At 53.3% G+C, this 18,161-nt stretch overlaps 1 protein-coding gene across 1 annotated transcript in view; it reads left to right on the top strand.

Moving 5' to 3' along the window:
- The window catches only part of LOC137463965 (zinc finger protein 208-like), a 1,270,300-nt gene that overhangs the window by 1,097,291 nt on the left and 154,848 nt on the right, over positions 1 to 18,161 (top strand). The window lies entirely within an intron of this gene.

Raw genomic sequence — 18,161 nt, 5'->3', positions numbered from 1 at the left:
ACAGAGGACCTGGTGCGTGTCCAGAGAAGGGCAGCAAGGTGGGTGAGGGGTCTGGAGCACAAGTCCTGTGAGGAATGACTGAGGGAGCTGGAGTTGTTTATCTTGGAGAAGACTCAGAGGTGACCTTATCACTCTCTACACTCCCTGAAAGGTGGTTGCAGTCAGGTGGGGGTCGGTCTCTTTCTCCTCACAGCAACTGACAGGACCAGAGGACAGTGTCTTAAGCTGCACCAAGGGAAATTTAGGTCGGAGGTCAGGAAAAATGTTTTTATGGAAAGGGTGATAAATTCCTGGAATTGTCTGTCCAGGGATGTGGTGGAGTCACCATCATGGGATGTGTTTAAAAAAAGACTGGATATGGCACTCAGTGCCATGGTTTAGCTGAGGTGGGGTTAGGGCATGGGCTGGACTTGATGACCTTAAAGGTCTCTTCCAACCCAGCAATTCTGTGATTCTGTGATTGTGTGACATCACAGACCAGGTTGTGACATCATATAGTTGGCTGTGACATCACAGTTTTATTATGTGACATCACCGAGCAGGCTGTGACATCAGAGCATGCCTGTATGACATCACAGAGCAGAGCAAGCTGTGAGGTCAAAGAGTGTGCTTTAACATTATAGGGTGGCTGTGTTCCATCACTGAAGGTGTTGTGACATCACAGGGTGGGGCTGTGAGCCCACAGAGGTGCTGTGTGACATGTTAAGTGAGTTCTGCCATCACAGAGCAGGCTGTGACATCACAGAGCAGGCTGTGACATCACAGAGGAGGTTGTGATATCACAAAGTCAGCTGTGACATTAAACGCTGGCTGTGTGACATCACAGAACGGGCTGTGAGGCCACAGAGGAGACTCTGCCATCATAGAAAAGGGCTCTGTAACATCACAGAGCAGCTGTGTGATGGCACAGAGAAGGCTGAGACAATACAGAGTGGGTTGTGACATCACAGAGCTGACTGAGAAATCACAGAGCAGGCTGTGACATCACAGCGAGGCTGCATAACATCACAACGGTAGCTGTGACATCATAGAGCTGACTGTGACATCACAGGGTGTCTGTGACATCACAGGCTGGGCTGTGACATCACAGGGCAGATTTTGTGACATCAAAGAGCAGACTGGGACCTCAAAGAGCAGGCTGTGACATCACAGGGCACCTGTATGGAATCACAGGTTACCTGTTACATCTCAGAGTGGGCTGTGTGACATCACAGGGGTGTGTGCCATCACAGGGGCTGTGTGAGGTCACTGGGGAGGTCACTCCACCCCAGCCCCCCCTCCCAGTTTCCCCAGAGAAGTCCAACGCTGCTCGTGCACAGCGGGGTCCCCTGTCCCCCCGGGTCCCCCCGCCCCCGGCGCCGCAGCCTCCCCCAGAGGATGTTCCACGAGATCGACCCCAGAGTCTGACACGGGGACGGGGGCTGGGGCTGTGGGGGGTGGGACAGGGGGACAGGGACCCCCCGGCAGCGTGCCTGTGTCCCCCAGGGCCAGAGCCTGGGCCAGGGCTCCTTCACCCTGTTACCAACGAGGGCTTGAGAGCGCTGAAAAAATCCCCAGCAAGGGATCAGCTAAAACCAGATTTAATATTAAGTGACAGCACCACAAAGTTCCTTGGCAAGAGTCACTCTGCTCCTGGCTGGACACTTCAGGCACACCAAGGAAACAAAGCAACAACAAAACCAAACAAAATCCAGGAAATCAAACCAGAAATGAGCTGAGACCTGGGGCTTTCCTTCCTATGGAAAAGAACTGTCCTTCTCGTCCAGGTGCCCATTGGGATTTCACCTCCAACACTGCCTGTTGTGACAGACTGGAGGAGATTGTTGGCTGGAAACATTTCATGTGTGGGGAGGAAGGGGCAGGTCCAGCCTTGCCCTGCCCTGGAACCCCAGCCCTGCCCTGCCCTGGAACCCCAATCCCCCCAGAGCCTCTATCCCAGCCCAGCAGTGTCTGCCAGTCCCTGGCACAGCACAGGCAATGCTCCACAGCCACCTCTGGAGCCCCCAGCCCAGCTCCTGAGTGACCAAATGACCCCAAGTCCCACCTGGGGGAGGGCCCAGGAACACCAAGGGGTATTTAAGGCTGACCACAAGGCAAGCACACATCTTGACCCTACCTCCTCTTGGAATTTCTATCTGAACAGTGCTGGAATCCAGGAGTTGGTACCTGAGTTTTTGCTTCTCTGCATCTTATTTGTCTTTCTCTTTCTGTGTCTAATTCTTCTATTTTGGTCCTCGTGCAAATGTTGATTAACTTAAAATTGAAAAGGCTTAGAGTTTGTGTGAAGTTGAATGGGCAAAGTGAATGCATTGAAAAGTGTAATTTGTTCATTGAATGTCATGCTAAACCTTTTACCAAAGTTTCTCTGATTTTCTTAAGTTCCCAGTAAAGGCTGTTTTGTTGTTTTGAGCTCATGAGAATCTCTTGTTGGTATTTCTCCAGTGCATCCAACTCAAGGGACACAAACAATTGTAATTCCTCTTAAATGTCTCCTTGAGAGAGTTGTTTGGGGGATGGGAGTCAGGGCTTGTGTGTCCTGCTTGGCACAGCCCAGGCAGGGCTTTCACAGCCCCATTCCACACTCCATTTCCCAGCTGGAGCTGCTGGTGCCTCTGAGTTCTGCTGCCCCAGCCCCAGGGACGCTCTCCTTGTCTGCCCATTCCCCCACGGTCTCTGGGCAGGGATGGCCTCAGTGGGGGCTGCTGACATCCTCAGCACCTTGGAGGCTGCTGCTGAATTTTACTGCTCCAGAGGCTTCTTCAGCCTTCAGCTCTTCAGTTCAGGAATTCAGTGTCCCAGAGCTCATTAACATTCAGAACAGATTAACAAGCAAAACCTCTGGGAATAAGGTAAGTGTTCAAATCATTTGTGGTTAATTAGCCCAATTACAGAAGCCTCTTCAAAGTGAATACACTAGATTTAAAAAGACAGTGAGGAAAGATTTTTTTGGTCGTGTTTAGGTTTTTTTCCCTGTTAATACATTGATATGTGCACTCTCCAATTGACACTGAATCCAAGTACCTCCTCATGCAGTTGGAACAGATATGAAAATCAAGACCCTTCATGGCTGACAATCAATCAGACTCTGTCCCTACCCCCACCCCACCATTTCCCCCATCCAAGCCCTGGCACTCAGAGCAGCCTTGTGCAAATCTGAGCTCCCTCCAGCCCAGGCTGCACTTGCAGGTTTCAGCTCCTTGGCTCCAACTCCCACCTGCTTTCCTTGGAGAAGGAGCTGCTCCAGACACAGAGGGATGTTCATTTCTTGTCAGCCAACAAACCCAAGGGAAGGCACAGCTCCATCAAATGCAAAAGTCATTCCTCTGCTGGATATTAAATCCACTTTGCACAGCAGACAGTCTCAGAGCAATGGAAAACACCTTCTGTGCCCAGCACAGATCCCAAGGTCCCGCCTAACCCTCCCTGCTCTGATTCTGCCCAGATTTGCTCTTTGCACACAGGAGTCACAGGCTGAAGTCAGGAGCTCCCTCCATGCCCAGAGGGAGGAAAAGAGGGAAAGTGGATGAAGAGCTCTCCTGTGCAGAGCCAAGGTCCAAGTGCCCCTGCAGTGGGAACCACAAATCATCAGGTTTGTGTCCTTTGGGCTCAGGGATGGTGACACTTAGAGGCACAGAAAGGTTTCCTGCCAACAAACACAAGTTGAACATTTGAACAGTTTAATAACCATCACAGCTCTTCCCTCAGCTCTCTGTGATGTCCCAGCAGCATCTGACATGTCCCCCATCCCCAAGGGATTTCTCTACAGGAACAGTTTTAGACAAAGACACAAGAAAAGGTAATTCTATGACAGATTTAAAAATAGTAAGATATAATTCATATTTATTTGAACTTCAGAAAGATTGGGCCACTCCCTGATGTGCAAAGCGTGGAACCAGTCCATTGAGAGACATTTGAAAGACCAGAAAGCATCTGGAGGGGGAAATCTGGGTGCAACGTGAAGTACATAGATCCACCTGGTCTAGTGCAGAGATGTTCTTAGACATGGCCATTTCAACAGGAGAACTGGAAACACCTGAAGGAAGAGGGAGAGGAAAGAATAAACAGAATATTGGTGACTCAAGGAGATGGGAAGATCAGTATTTCTTCTCCTTCTGCCATCAGTACATCAGAAAATTGCTGTTTCTTAAAAGTACTGAAGTGATGCAGATACTAAAAATGTCCTTGTATAATATGAAATGTACAAGTACTAAAACCTGTGCCCCTTTCCAGGCAGACACCAGCTGTGTGCCCATGACCAGGCAGTGCCACTTGTGCCCTGAGGTGCCGAGCTGGGATTGGATCTCTCAGAGAGGAGCTGAGGGAGAGCAAAGCACCTTGCAAGCTGCAGGTCCCTGCCAGCCCCGCAGGGCTCCTGTGCCATCAACATCTGCTCTGCTCCAGCCTGAAACAGGGCCCAGCATGGTGCCGGGACCATCAGAGAGCTGAGGTGTGTGCTGGAATTCAATGCCCTCCCCATGGCGCAGCAGCCCTGCATTTCCCTGCTCCAGCCTTGGTCTCCAGCACAGCCATGGAGGCTCTTTGGGCTCCTGAGTGTTCCTGCTGTGTCCATGCCCCCAAGGGCACAGAGCAGCCTCCTCTCTCGGGCACTTGCCTGTTTTCCATGCCTTGCACAGGCGCTGGCCCTGCCCCACAAGGCCTGGGCTGAGTCCTGCCCCGCACGCTCAGCCAGGCTGGGATGGACACTGATGGTTTCTGTGCCAGGCTCTCTGAGCCCAGCCCAGCTCCCTGCAAGCTCTGCCAGCTGCCCTGAGCTTTGTGCAGCACCAAGGGCCTCTCCCCAGCACAGCCCAGCCGGCTCTGGCCCCACAGCTCTGCTCAGCCCAGGCTGCTCTGGCCACTGGCCCCACGGCCTCAGCCCCTGGCCAGGGCACAGCAGCAGCTGCAGCTCAGCCAGGACTCAGCCCCAGCCATGGGGGAAGGGGCTTGGCCAAGGCCAAAGGAGGCTCCCTGGGTGCCCTGCTCCCCTCGGGCTGAGGTGCTGAGAGCTCTGCAGCCCCTGCTGCCATCCCATCTGCCCAGGCCAGCACAAGAGCCTGGCCTTGGGGCCCTCCAGAGCTGCTCCTGCTCCAGGCCCAGGGCCCATCCCAGAGCTGGGGCAGCCACAAAGCTGTGCCCATTGCTGGTCATTGCTGCTCTGATGGGGATGGATCCTCAGCCACATCCAGGTTGCTGATGAATTTTACTTCTCCAAGGACTTCTTCTTTCTTGAGCTCTTCAGTTCAGGAATTCCATGAGAAAATCTCATAAACATGACATTTTCAAAACATGAAATTTTGTTCAAAACACCCAAGACAAGAAAAGCCCTTGGTAATAATTCAAGTCCTCAATTCTTCTCTGGTCAATTAGACAGATTTCAGTAATGTATTCAAAGTGAATATGCTATATTGAAAACAGTGCTGAGAGAAATGTTCTTTTCCTGTTTGTAGTTTGATATCAGCAATGTCCAATTGATATTTACCCCCAGCACCTCCTAATGCAGTTTGAATAGATGTGAAAATCACGACCCTTCATGGCTGACAATCAATAACACTTTATCCCTAACCCCTCCCCACCATTTCCCTCATCCAACCCCTGGCACTCAGAGCAGCTGAGGAATGGAGTCACATCCAGGGGTGTCCCCAGGGTTCCGGACTGGGGCCAGGTCAGTGAAATCTCTTGATTGCTGATCTGGACGAGGCCATCGAGGGCACCCTCAGTCAGTTCCCAGGTGAGCCCAAGCTGGGTGGGAGTGTGGCTGTGCTGGAGGGCAGAAGCTCTGCAGAGGGATCTGGAGAGGCTGGAGCCATGGGCCCAGGACAATTGGATGAGGTTCACCAAGGCCAAGGGCCGGGTCCTGCCCTGGGCTCACAACCACCCCAAATCCCTGGCTCTGCCCTGCCCCTGATCCCCACAGCCTGTCCTGTTTCCTTCATCCCTGCATTGCCAGGGACTTTCTGGGACAAGGGAGCTCTGCTCTAAGGATGGAGGGAGGTCCAAGCGCCACCACTGGAGTGGGAACCACAACTCATCAGGTTTGTGTCCTTTGGAGGTCAGGAACTGGTGAGACTCAGAGGCACAGAAAGTTTCTCTTCATGGCCAACAGACCATGGTTGAACAGGACACAATTTAATAACAATCACACTCTTCCCTGAGCTATGTGCAATGTCCCAGCAGTGTCTGATGAGTCCACCATCCACAAGTGATTTCCATACTAGAATTGATTTTAGACAAACGTGGTTCTGTGATAGGTATAAAGACAATTAAGTTCTTGTATCAGGATGATTGTCCTGCAGTGGGGCAAAACATCTCCAACAATTCCTGATTTGCAAAGCTGTCAGTGGTGGATGGAGAAGGGAGGTCAGGCTGCTTTTGGTGTTGAGGAAATGCTGAAACCAGCCTGACTCACTTCATCTCCTCCTGGCCTGGCTGATCTCCCCTCTTGCCCCTTCCACCCATTGGCTTTTGTCTCCCACCAGGCTCCCCGGTGAAGAGCCTGGCTCTGTGTTCCCCATCCCCTCCTCGCTGGCACTGCCAGGCTGGGATGAGGAGCCCCTCAGCCTTCCCTGCTCCGGGCTGGACAAGCCCAGCTCCCTCAGCCTCTGCTCACAGCCCAAGGGCTCCAGCCCCACCTTGGAGGCCCTTCCCTAACCCTGCTCCAGCTTCCAGACATCTTTCCTGCCCTGGGGAACCCAACCCAGGCCACAGGGACCTGGATAATCCACGTCCTTGATGTCCTGGTCACACAGCCCTGGCCCCTTTTCCCCATGTCAGGCTCAGGGGTGGATCCTGTGGAACATCCTTTGGTGGAGGCTGTGGCTCCAGGTGGACCGGGGGGATACCGGGGGACAGGGACCCTGCTGGGCATGAACAGCATTGGACTTGTTGGGAGAAATTGTGAGGGGGAGCTGGGGCGGAGTGACCAACCCAGTGACCTCACAGAGCCCTCCTGGGATGTCACACAGCCCCTCTGTGATGTCACAGCCTGCTCTGTGATGTCACAGCCCATTCTCTAATGTCACACAGCTGGTCTCTGATGTCACAGCCAAGTCAGTGATGTCATAGTCTGCTCTGTGATTTCAGACCTCTGCCCTGTGATGTCACAGCCATCTCTGCGAATTCACAGAGATGGCCTATGATGTCATAGATTCTTGATGACCTCATATAAACCACTCTGTGATGTCATGGACCATTCCATCATAGATCACTCATGTGATGTCCTAGCCCACTCTGTGACCTCATGTTACCAGATGATAAATTGTCTCCACCAGGTGAGCTGACACCTGGAGCTTGTTCTCCAAAACCCCAGGCCTATGGAAACCACACAATGCCCATTGTGTCAGAACGGGAACTGGAAGTTCACCAGCCTCAGTGTCCTGCCAGCTCAGCCAGGCCCACGGGAACATTGGGGTCCACGACCACCAGGGACCACCAGAGAGACCCCCAGGACAGAAGGGAGCATGGGTAAAGGGGAGAGGAAATATGTTCATGATTTTGGGGAAATTATTATCAGATGTGTGTTTAGTCCAGGACAATCAGTGAATATGTGTGCAAAATACAGAATATGAACAGAAACTTTCCTGCACTCAGCATGCTCGGCTTTGGGAGGAGCTATCCCCCGTGCACCCGGCTGAATAAAGAATGCTGCTTCTTAATGCTGCATTGGTGTGAAGGAGTTTTCTGTTTTACCGAATTTTTGGTAACACTCCACTGCCAAGGAAAGCTCTGTCTCCTGCTGCTCACAAACAGAGAAGGGCTGGTGGCAGATGTGGGGGTCGGAGACTGCCTGGGGCACAGTGACCATGAAATAATCAAGTTTTCAATGATCTGTGAAAGAAGGAGTGGCAGCAACAAAACTGCCACACTGGAATTAGGAAGGGCAGACTTTGGCCTATTTAGGATGCTGATCTGGGAAGTACCAAGTCAGGTACTGATTTTTTAATGGGAAACAGCCCTTAAAAACAAAGGGATCGAGGGAGGATGGTCACATTTCCAGAAAGTAATCTTAAGGGGGAAGGAGCAGCCTGTTCCAGTGTGGCAAAAGATGAGCTGGTGAGGAAAATGACTGGCCTGACTGCCCTTGGACCTTTTGTGGGAAAACAGAGTGTGCATTAACTTTGGACAGAAGGTCAGGCAACTTAGCAAGTGTTTAAGGATGTTGTCAGGTCATGCAGTAAAAAAAAAAAGAAAGAGGTGTAATCTCAATTAGAGATTAACCTGGCCACTTCTGTGAAAAATAATAAAAATGTCTCTATGAATAAATTAATGGCAAAATGTGGAATAAGGTGAACCCCTACTCTTTATTGGATGCAGTGGAGAATATAGGAACTAAAGATAAGGAAAAGGCCAAGCTACTTAACACCTTGTTTGTATCAATTTTCAATATTAGGACAGGATGTCATCAGGACAAGAGTTCTCCTGAGCTGGCAGATGGGGTCAGAATGCAGAACAGGCCTCTGGAATCCAGGAGGAAGCAGCTGGGGACCTGTTGGGCCACTCGGATACTCACAGGTGTATGGGATCAGATGGGATCCATCCTAGGGGGGTGAAGGAGCTGGTGGATGAGCTCCCCAAGCTGCTCTCCATCATTTACCATCAGTCCTGGCTCACCAGGGAGGTCCCAGAGCCCTGGAGGTGCCAGTGTGAGCCCATCCCCAAGAAGGGCTGGAAGGAGGATCTGGGGAACTCCAGGCCTGTCAGCCTGACCTCGGTGCCCGGCAAGGTTCTGGAACAGATCACCCTGAGTCCCATCACAGGGCACCCACAGGATGGCCCAGGGATCAGAGCCAGCCAGCGTGGATTTCAATGCCTGCATGGATGATCTGCATGAGGGGATTGAGTCCAGCATCAGCAAATTTGCAGATGACACCAAGCTGGGTGTGGGTGTGGATGTGCTGGAGGATAGGAGGGCTCTGCAGAGGGACCTGGACAGGCTGGATCCAGGGCCCAAATCCAACAAGGTGAGGTTTAACAAGTCCAAGTGCCGGGTCCTGCCCCTTGGCCACAACAACCCCTGCAGCGCTACAGGCTGGGGACAGAGTGGCTGGACAGCAGCCAGGCAGAAAGGGACCTGCAGGGACTGATGGACAGCAGGCTGGACATGAGCCAGCAGTGTGCCCAGGTGGCCAAGAAGGCCAATGGCTCCTGGCCTGGATCCGGAATGGTGTGGCCAGCAGGAGCAGGGCTTCTGTGCCAGCCCTGATCTGCCCCCAGCTCTGCACACAGACATTGCTGCTGCAGCTCCAGAGGAGCGAACAAAAGGAGGATTTCTGGTGAAGACTTTCCTGGGAGATCCTTTAGTTCCTTTAAAGCCACTGAGAGCACAGCTCCTCATTGACACAGTCTGGGGCCACAGCAAAGGTAGAGAGAAACAAAATGAGAAATGGCACAAGGAATGGCCTTTGTGGACAATCTTAAAAAACTAAAACACAGGGGAAAAATCCCACAACCAAACCAACAGGAACAATCAAAGATGACTTTTCTTACAAATGATTTGCAGAAGCTGGCCAGCAATTTTGTCAGTGCTACCCAGAGTGCTTTTGTGACAGGAAACTCAGACATTTTGTCACAGGCATCATGATTAGCAGATCTTGAAATGCTCTCAAGTCCCTGAGCACTAAGTCACGGAGAATTAAAGCCACACAGGCCACATCTGCAGTGCTCAAACACAGCCCTGTTGCTGCTGCTGCTGCTGCTGCTGAAATGGAATCAACTGACAGAGGCCATCACAGAAATTGCCTCTGGAGTGTCAAATACAATGAAAAAATCCACCAGGAGAAAGAGAAGCCAGAATTTCTCAACACATTTCATTGTTTCTTCTGAGCAGCAGCAGAAAATGGAGATGCCCAGAGATATTTCCAGCTGCTGCTGATCCCAGCCAGGAGCCCAGCCTGCTGCCCAGTCCCAGCTTTCCCACCCTCCAGCAGACGCCCTGGTTCCCTGCAGGTGCCGTGGGATGGCACTCAGGAGGATCTGCTCCAAGGCCTTCCCCTGGAGCACGCTCAGGCTGCCAGGCCTATGGATCCTGGATCATCCTTCCCACCGAGCCTTCCTGTGCACGGCTGTTCCATTTGCACCTTTGCGCTCAGCTCGGACTTCTCCACTTCACCAGGAGTGCTGGGAAAGGATGGAGAGCAGCCTGGCAAGCTCTTTCTGCAGCTCCCTCTTTACCCTGGGGAGGGAGAACATTCCACAGGAAAGCAACTGGTGCCACAAGGAGCAGGTGTCCTCAGGCACCTTTGGGGATGGAACAAGGCCTTGGTTTGACATAAGTAAGCACAAGCAATTCACATGAGTAAACAAGTAATTAGCACAGACATACCTAAGTACTTAGCACCAGTTAGCATAACAAAAACCTGGCTGGCCTAACTTGACATGAGAGTGACCTGACAAAAAGCTTTAGACACAGTCTACCAGAAGAACTAAGGGCAAGTGTGGAATCAGCCCTGTGCAGGGAAGCCCTGAGGAAGACTTTGTGCTGCTTTGGGGCATCGAGACCGCTCCTGGCCAGGGCCTGGACATCAGCTTCAAGTATGGGAATCTGACACCATGTATTTCCAACCGCCTGCCTGTGGAATCACCTCAGCAGTGTAAAGATGGATGGTGATTTTGATACAACTCCTACATCAACCCACTGAAATTTATATGTGGCAGAGAAACACTTTAGTGGGGTGCAGACCCCTGCCCTCCTGCCAGGTCAATAAAAGGGCTTTTGGCTGACAATGCATTTGTCTGCTGATTTGTTTGAATGAGGGAGACCCCTCAGGACTGCTATATCCTGAGGGAACACCGTTGGCCTTGGCCTGCAGGCACCTGCACAAGCTTAAAATCAGCTGCCTCAGCTCCCAGGACCTCTCTTGGCCAGCATCCTGACGTGGATGCAGGATTGCTGTGAGGCACTGCTGGGACCCAGCGGGACAGGACCGGCTGTCTCGTGTCCACGTAGCACCCCTCACACAGCCAGGGCCATCCCGAAACCAGACAAACACTCACGTGTCAGCACAGGGGAGCAAGGAGCACTGGGCTCCTCTCAGGGTATCTCAGCTGGGCTCGCTCCACAACACAGCCCCATTTTAAGGCCTGCTGATGCCCAGCTGCCAGAAATGCCTACCTTGTTCTCTCCAGGGTGCACAGGGAGAGCCAATGAGCAGGACGCCTTGGGAGGCAAACCTTCCCAGCCTTTTCTGAGGCCAGGGACACACCAAGATCAGCCAAGACTCTCCACGCTGCCTGGCCCACCCAGTCCAGCTCTGTGCTGGCCCTGGGCCACAGCAGCTTCCACCAAGCAAGAGCCACATGCACATTGCCAAGAGTTGAAACACAGCAGACAGGGAAGATGTGAAAAGTGTGTGTGTAAAGGCCTTTTAATTCACAGCTCTCAGAGAGAGCTCTGGGGCTCACGGCTGGACAGAGATGCTCCTGCTCACGCCTCTGTCCAAAGGGGGGAACACACCCTGCTGCAGGTGCTTGGGTTGGTCTCCACAGGTCCAGGCGGATGCCAAACCCGCTCTTCACAGCCTTCTCCCTTGCCCTGCCCCTCTGCCAAGTGCAACGGGCCTCAGGCAGTGAAAGGACCACAGAGAGCCAAAGGGGGACCCTTGCACCTGCCTCGCTGGGAGCTCCCTGGGAAGCACTTTCCTTGAGAAGCAAGCCCCTTTCCTCCAAAGGCATTTCCCCACATGTGTAACTGTCCTGGGGAACACCAACACACTCTTAAGAAAAGCTGGCAAGGCTGAATGACTTCAGGTCCTTTCAGGACAGGCACTACGGCTGTAGCTCGTATTCTCCCAAGTGTGTTTCCAGGTGGAGGTTCAGAGGGGCAGCCCCAGGCCCTCTACAAACACAAGCTGCCTGCTGCCTCTTCACCTGCCTCAACTCCTGCCTGCGGTCACTGCAGCAAAACCAGGCTGTTCCAGCCAGAGCCCAGAACCCAGAGCCCTGTTCCCGCAGGACGCTCTTGCCAGCACCTTCCAGGACTCTCCACTGTGCATGCAGCACTTTTCATGCCTGGTCTCAACAGGCTTTGGAACGCAGAGCACAACCTGGCTGGCTCTGCCACCAGCACAGCCCAAACACCGGCGGAGGAAGAAGCAGCAGGGGTTGTTTTGCGGCCATGCCCAAGAGAAACTGGAAGGGTGCCCTCCCTCTGGTCTCCCTTGGTTGGCTTTCTGACTGGGTCTGAGGCTGGGGCTGCCATTCCTCGGTTGTGGGGACCAGAACCACACCCAGGATCCCAGCACTGCGCTCCAGGCACTGGCACGGTCACATGTCTGAGTCTCGGGCACAGCACTGCTGCTTCAGCTGCTCTTAGGCACACCAAAGCTCTCTGTTAAGTCCAGATGGTCTCTGGTTCTGCCCTCTTCCTGATCCTGTGCAGGGATGGAGCACTGCTGTGCTTTCAGGAAGCTATTCTTGAAAACTTGCAGCATTCCAAGCTCCTTTGCCCTCCGTTGGATGCTTGCCATGGAATCCCTCACAGCTGGGTTCAGAGCATCCTCAGCTTGGCTCTTCCAAAATCCAGGGGCTCCAGGGTGCTCAGCAAGATCTGTAACTCCACAGTGTTGTGGAACTGGACCTTCAGCACAGGGTCCTTCCCAGCCTGATCTGCCCTCGTTCCTCTGAGTGTGTGCACAAAACACGGCGTGGAAGAGAACGGCAGCAGGGGCCTGTGTGTTCCAGGGCCCCGGATTTGCATCGCTTCAGCTCCACAGAGATGCAGGTAGAGCGAAGAAGCCAAAGTGTTCATTAATGGAAGGTGAAGCAAAGGGATGAGCTGGGAGGGAAGAAAGGGGCTGGGCAGGGTCTGAGGGCTGCAGGGAGGGAGCTGTCAACAGGGAGGGAGAAGGCAGGAGCTATGGGAGCTTCCCACAGGCTCAGCTGTGCCAGTCATCAGCTGTGCCTGGAGCTCCAGCTGGTCTCCTCTGGTCTCCAGGTGGTCTCACCTTCCAAGGGATCTGCAGGTCTTAAAGAGACACTGGCTCTTCTGAGCCAGCAGATGAAAGTAGTTCTGCAGCTCTTCCCTCCAACATCACCTGAACAAATGTGCTTCTACAGGAGGGGCTGTTGTTTTCACTCAGGGCTTGAAGGGCTGGAAGAGAGAGGAACAGAGCCACGGTCAGAGCCTGGATCTGCTGGAATCCAAGGAGACCTTTCTGCCAGGGCCATCCCACCTAGACTGGACACAAGAGGAGAGGAATTTCCCTCCCAGGTCAGGGCTGTGGTGCAACACGTCCCCAGAAGGAGACTGGAGCAGCCCAAGGCTTTGTGTGGCCAGGCAGGGGCAGGCAGGAGGCAGAGCTGTCAGCAAAGGAAGGGGCCAGCGAGGTGGGGCAGCCGGGGGATGATGACAGCCTGCAGGGACAGAGGCCAGGGCAGGGACACCGCAGGACAGCCTGGGCTGCAGAGGGCACAGGGATGTGCAGCAGCTGCAAGGCCCTGACAGAGCCAACCTGTGCAGCCCTTTGGCCATGGCTGCTGGCCCTGGGCCTGAGGCCACGAGGGGACAAGTGACCCTTGCAGCCCTGGGGCCTCAAGGCCTCCTTGTCCCTGCTCAGCAGCCTGGCAGGGGCCGCCCCATGGTCCTGCCCTTGGCATGGCACATCCCCACATGGCAGTGCCCATCCCGGGAAGAGCCCTGAGCAAGGAGGGAGGGACAGGATCTGCCTTGCCAGGGGCTGGGGCTCAGCCTTGGCCCTTTGCATTCCTGAGACACATCCAGGTTTGCTCAGCACCAGAGACACCTTTGCCTTGTTTGTCCCAACCTGTCATCAGTGCCTCCAGTTCTCTGCTCTGCCTAGGGCCTGGGGACACTTTGATATGAATTGTGTCCTTGAGTGGAACCCATTAACAGTTAAAGAAAGTTTGGACTTTGAATCTGACTTTTTGAGTTCTTGAGAAGCTCTTTGAGCACACTCTGAGGGACTGGGTCTGATGCAAACAGCACCAAAGCCCCAGAGGTCATTAAAGTCCTGGTGCTGTGTCTGTGCTGCTGAGCTGGGCTGGGCTCCTGGCCCAGGGGCAGCTCCTGGCAAGGGCAGCGCTGCAGAGAGACAGCTCTGGCCAGGAGCAGCTCCTGTGCACAGCCCAGCAGGGCTGGGGCACTGCCAGGGCATCCCAGGGACACGAGCAGGGCACAGACAGAGCTCACAGGGGCTCAGCACTGGCAGGGGCTGTGGGGTGTCCCAGAGGGGGCTGTGTCACAGCAGTACCTCTGTGGCTGTGTCACGGAGGCACAGAGCAGCTGTGATGTCAGAGAGGGGCTGTGTGACTACACAGAGTGGGTTGTGTGAGGTCACAGATTGGGCTATGACATCACAGAGTGTGTTGTGTGAGGTCATCAAGCAGCTATGGCATGACAGAGGGGATTGTGTGACATCACAGAGCAGGCTGTGACATCATGGCATGGCTGTATGACATCATAGAGCAGGCAGTGAGGTCAAAGTGTGTGCTGTGACATTACAGAGTGGCAGTATGACATCACAGGGAGGGTTTTGTGACATCACTGAGGGGGTTGTAACATCACAGGGCAGTCTGTGACATCATAGAGAAGGGTATAAGGTAATAGAGCAGATCCTGCCATCATAGAGGGTGGCTCTGTGACAACAGAGAGTGGGTTGTGACATCACCGGGTGGCTGTGTAATGTCATAGAGCAGGCTGTGACACCAAAGAACAAATAGTGACATTGCAGGGTGACATTGTGACATCTCACAGTCTTCTGTGACATCACAGAGCAGGTGTATGACATCACAGGGTGACATCTCAGAGTTGGCTCTGTGACATCACAGGGGCTGTGTGACATCACAGGGGCTGTGTGAGGTCACTGGGGAGGTCACTCCACCCCGGCCCCCCCTCCCAGTTCCCCCAGAGAAGTCCAACGCTGCTCGTGCACAGCAGGGTCCCCCGTCCCCCTGGGTCCCCCCACCCCCGGCGCCGCAGCCTCCCCCAGAGGATGTTCCACGAGATCGACCCCAGAGCCTGACACAGGGACGGGGGCTGGGGCAGTGAGGGAGTGGGACAGGGAGACAGGGACCCCCTGGCAGCGTCCCCGTGTCCCCCAGGGCCAGAGACTGGCCCAGGGCTCCTTCAGCCTGTTACCAACGAGGGCTTGAGAGCACTGAAAAAATCCCCAGCAAGGGATCAGCAAAAACCAGATTTAATATTAAGTGACAGCACCACAAAGTTCCTTGGCAAGAGTCACTCTGCTCCTGACTGGACACTTCAGGCACAGAAAAGGAAACAAAGTTACAACAATACCAAACAGAATCCAGGCAATCAAACCAGAAATGAGCCAAGACCTGGGGCTTTCCTTCCTATGGAAAAGAACTGTCCTTCTTGTCCAGGTGCCCATGGCCAGAATTGGGATTTCACCTCCAACACTGCCTGTTGTGACAGACTGGAGGAGATTGTTGGCTGGAAACATTTCATGTGTGGGGAGGAAGGGGCAGGTCCAGCCTTGCCCTGCCCTGGAACCCCAGCCCTGCCCTGCCCTGGAACCCCAATCCCCCCAGAGCCTCTATCCCAGCCCAGCAGTGTCTGCCAGTCCCTGGCACAGCACAGGCAATGCTCCACAGCCACCTCTGGAGCCCCCAGCCCAGCTCCTGAGTGACCAAATGACCCCAAGTCCCACCTGGGGGAAGGGCCCAGGAACACCAAGGGGTATTTAAGGCTGACCACAAGGCAAGCACACATCTTGACCCTACCTCCTCTTGGAATTTCTATCTGAACACTGCTGGAATCCAGGAGTTGGTAGCTCTGTGTGTGCTTCTCTGTATATTTTTTGTCTTTCTCTCTTTCTGTGTCTATTTCTTCTATTTTGGTCCTCGTGCAAATGTTGATTAACTTAAAATTGAATGAGCTAATAGTCTGTGAAGTTGAATGGGCCAAGGTAATGCTTTGGGAAGTGTTTTTGTTGATTGAGTGTCATGCTAAACCTTTTACCAAAGTTTATCTGGGTTTCTAAAGTTCCCAAAAAAGGCTGTTTTGTTGTTTTGAGCTCATGAGAATCTCTTATTGGTATTTCTCCAGTGCATCCAACTCAGAGGACACAAACAATTGTAATTCCTTTTAAATGTCTCCTTGAGAGAGTTGTTTGGGGGATGGGGGTCAGGGCTTGTGTGTCCTGCTTGGCACAGCCCAGGCAGGGCTTTCACAGCCCCATTCCACACTCCATTTCCCAGCTGGAGCCGCTGGTGCCTCTGAGTTCTGCTGCCCCAGCCCCAGGGACGCTCTCCTTGTCTGCCCATTCCCCCACGGTCTCTGGGCAGGGATGGCCTCAGTGGGGGCTGCTGACATCCTCAGCACCTTGGAGCGCCCTGGAGCCACCTCCGGCCATGGACGGCGGCCAGCGGCGGAGAATGCCCCGGGGTGAGGAGGGAGGACACCAGCAGAGCATCCCCACGGGGCAACGACGAAGACAGTGCCGGGATCAGGCAGGAGGAGCACGGACCCCCACCGGAGCATCCTCCAAAGGTAAGGTGTTTTCCTAAGCAAAATTGGCAAAAAATCTTATTAAATTCTGCTGATCTTTGCTGTCCCCACGAGTCGCTCGCCACCCACACGAATCATAAAGTTCCCCCTCAAAAGTGGGACTGGGGGCACACAGACCCTTCCCCATAGTCTAGGGACCCCCAGAAGACCCCTCCCTATGGACTGGCCACCCCAGAAATGGGGCTAGGACCTCCAAAGAAACCTCCCCATTAACCTAAAACCCCCCAAAATGGTGCTGGTGCCCCCAGAGACCCATCCCCATGGGACTGGAACCACCACAGACCCATCTCCATGAACCTACAACCCCCAGAAATGGGACAGGGACCCCCAGAGACCCCTCCCTATGGGCCTGGGATCCCCAGAATGGGGCTGGGACCCCCCCATGTGAGCCACGCCCACTCCCCGCTTTGCCCCTCCCCCAGTGTCAATCCAACCAATCAGCGCCTGGAGCAATCAGTGCAGGAACGCCTTCCACATCGTCCAATCAGATCGCACTCTCATTCTGGCCCCACCCCTTCATTGTGACATCACAAGCGGCCTTGACACTCAGCCCCTCACCACTATGACATCACTGCACTCCCATTGGCTGTCGGCGGGAGGGCGGGGCTTGCCCGGACTATAAAAGGCGTGTGCTGGCACACAGGGCTCAGTGCGGGCCCGGCGATGGGAGCGGCGGCGTTGGCGGCGTCAGAGCCCCGGGAGCGCCCCGGAGCCACCTCTGGCAACGGACGGCGGTGAGGAATGCCCCGGGGGAGAGGGGGGAGGACCCCGCCAGAGCATCCCATGGGACAGTGAGCACCGAGAGCGGCGGGGCATCGCCCTGGAACGAGGACGATGGAACTGGGAGGACCAGGGCAACCAGCGGAGCATCCCCGGGGCTCAGGAAGGAGAATACCAACATAGCATCCCCCGGGGGCAACAGGCATTTAGGGATTTTACAGATTGGAGAGTGTAGTTTAGTATGTCACATGGATGAGAAGTTTAGGTTTTACAATTTTTAGCATATTGTAGATTGTTATAAACGCCGATCACTTGGTTTTTAAAATTTTAAAAGTTTAATAATAATAAAATGGTTATAAAAATAGTAATACAATTAGAGTAATGAAAATTTAGAGTTAGGACAATTACAAGACAATAAAAAGCAAAGAATTACGGATGTCCGGATGCTCTCGGGCACTTAAGCCCAATAAGCATGCCTTGTGAACAAAGGAATAATCTTTAAAAGCAGTAGCCTGTTGCATATTCATACATCTCATACATGATGCATAAATTCCTTGCAAATGAAGAACTTTTCTGGTTTTTGTCAACTTCTTCCCCTTAATCCTGGTGGTTCCATAAAGACAGAGAGAAGGTGGAAGAATGTTTGTCTTTTCCGATAAGGAGGCAGTAATTCTTTATGGGCCCCCATCATTGTCATCTCTGTGTGAAGAGTTTCTTCATTATCTTATCTCTTGCTTGAGTTAGTAAAAAAAAAAACCCACATACATAGGTTCTATTTTAACAATAAAACTACATATACCATACTATTAAAATGTTAATACAGCACTTCTAATCAATATAACATAATCCATATAGTATTCAATTTAATATTTGCGAAAAGCCAATCATAAAATATGCATTTTTCACAACTAACACAGCAGGCAAAACGCCAAAGAGGAGGGGGGGTGAGCTCACTCTC

This window comes from Anomalospiza imberbis, chromosome 33 (genome assembly GCF_031753505.1).
Source record: "Anomalospiza imberbis isolate Cuckoo-Finch-1a 21T00152 chromosome 33, ASM3175350v1, whole genome shotgun sequence".
Taxonomy (NCBI): Eukaryota; Metazoa; Chordata; class Aves; order Passeriformes; family Viduidae; genus Anomalospiza; species Anomalospiza imberbis.
Note: the sequence above shows the minus strand (reverse complement) of the source record. Positions and strands in the feature narration are given on the sequence as shown.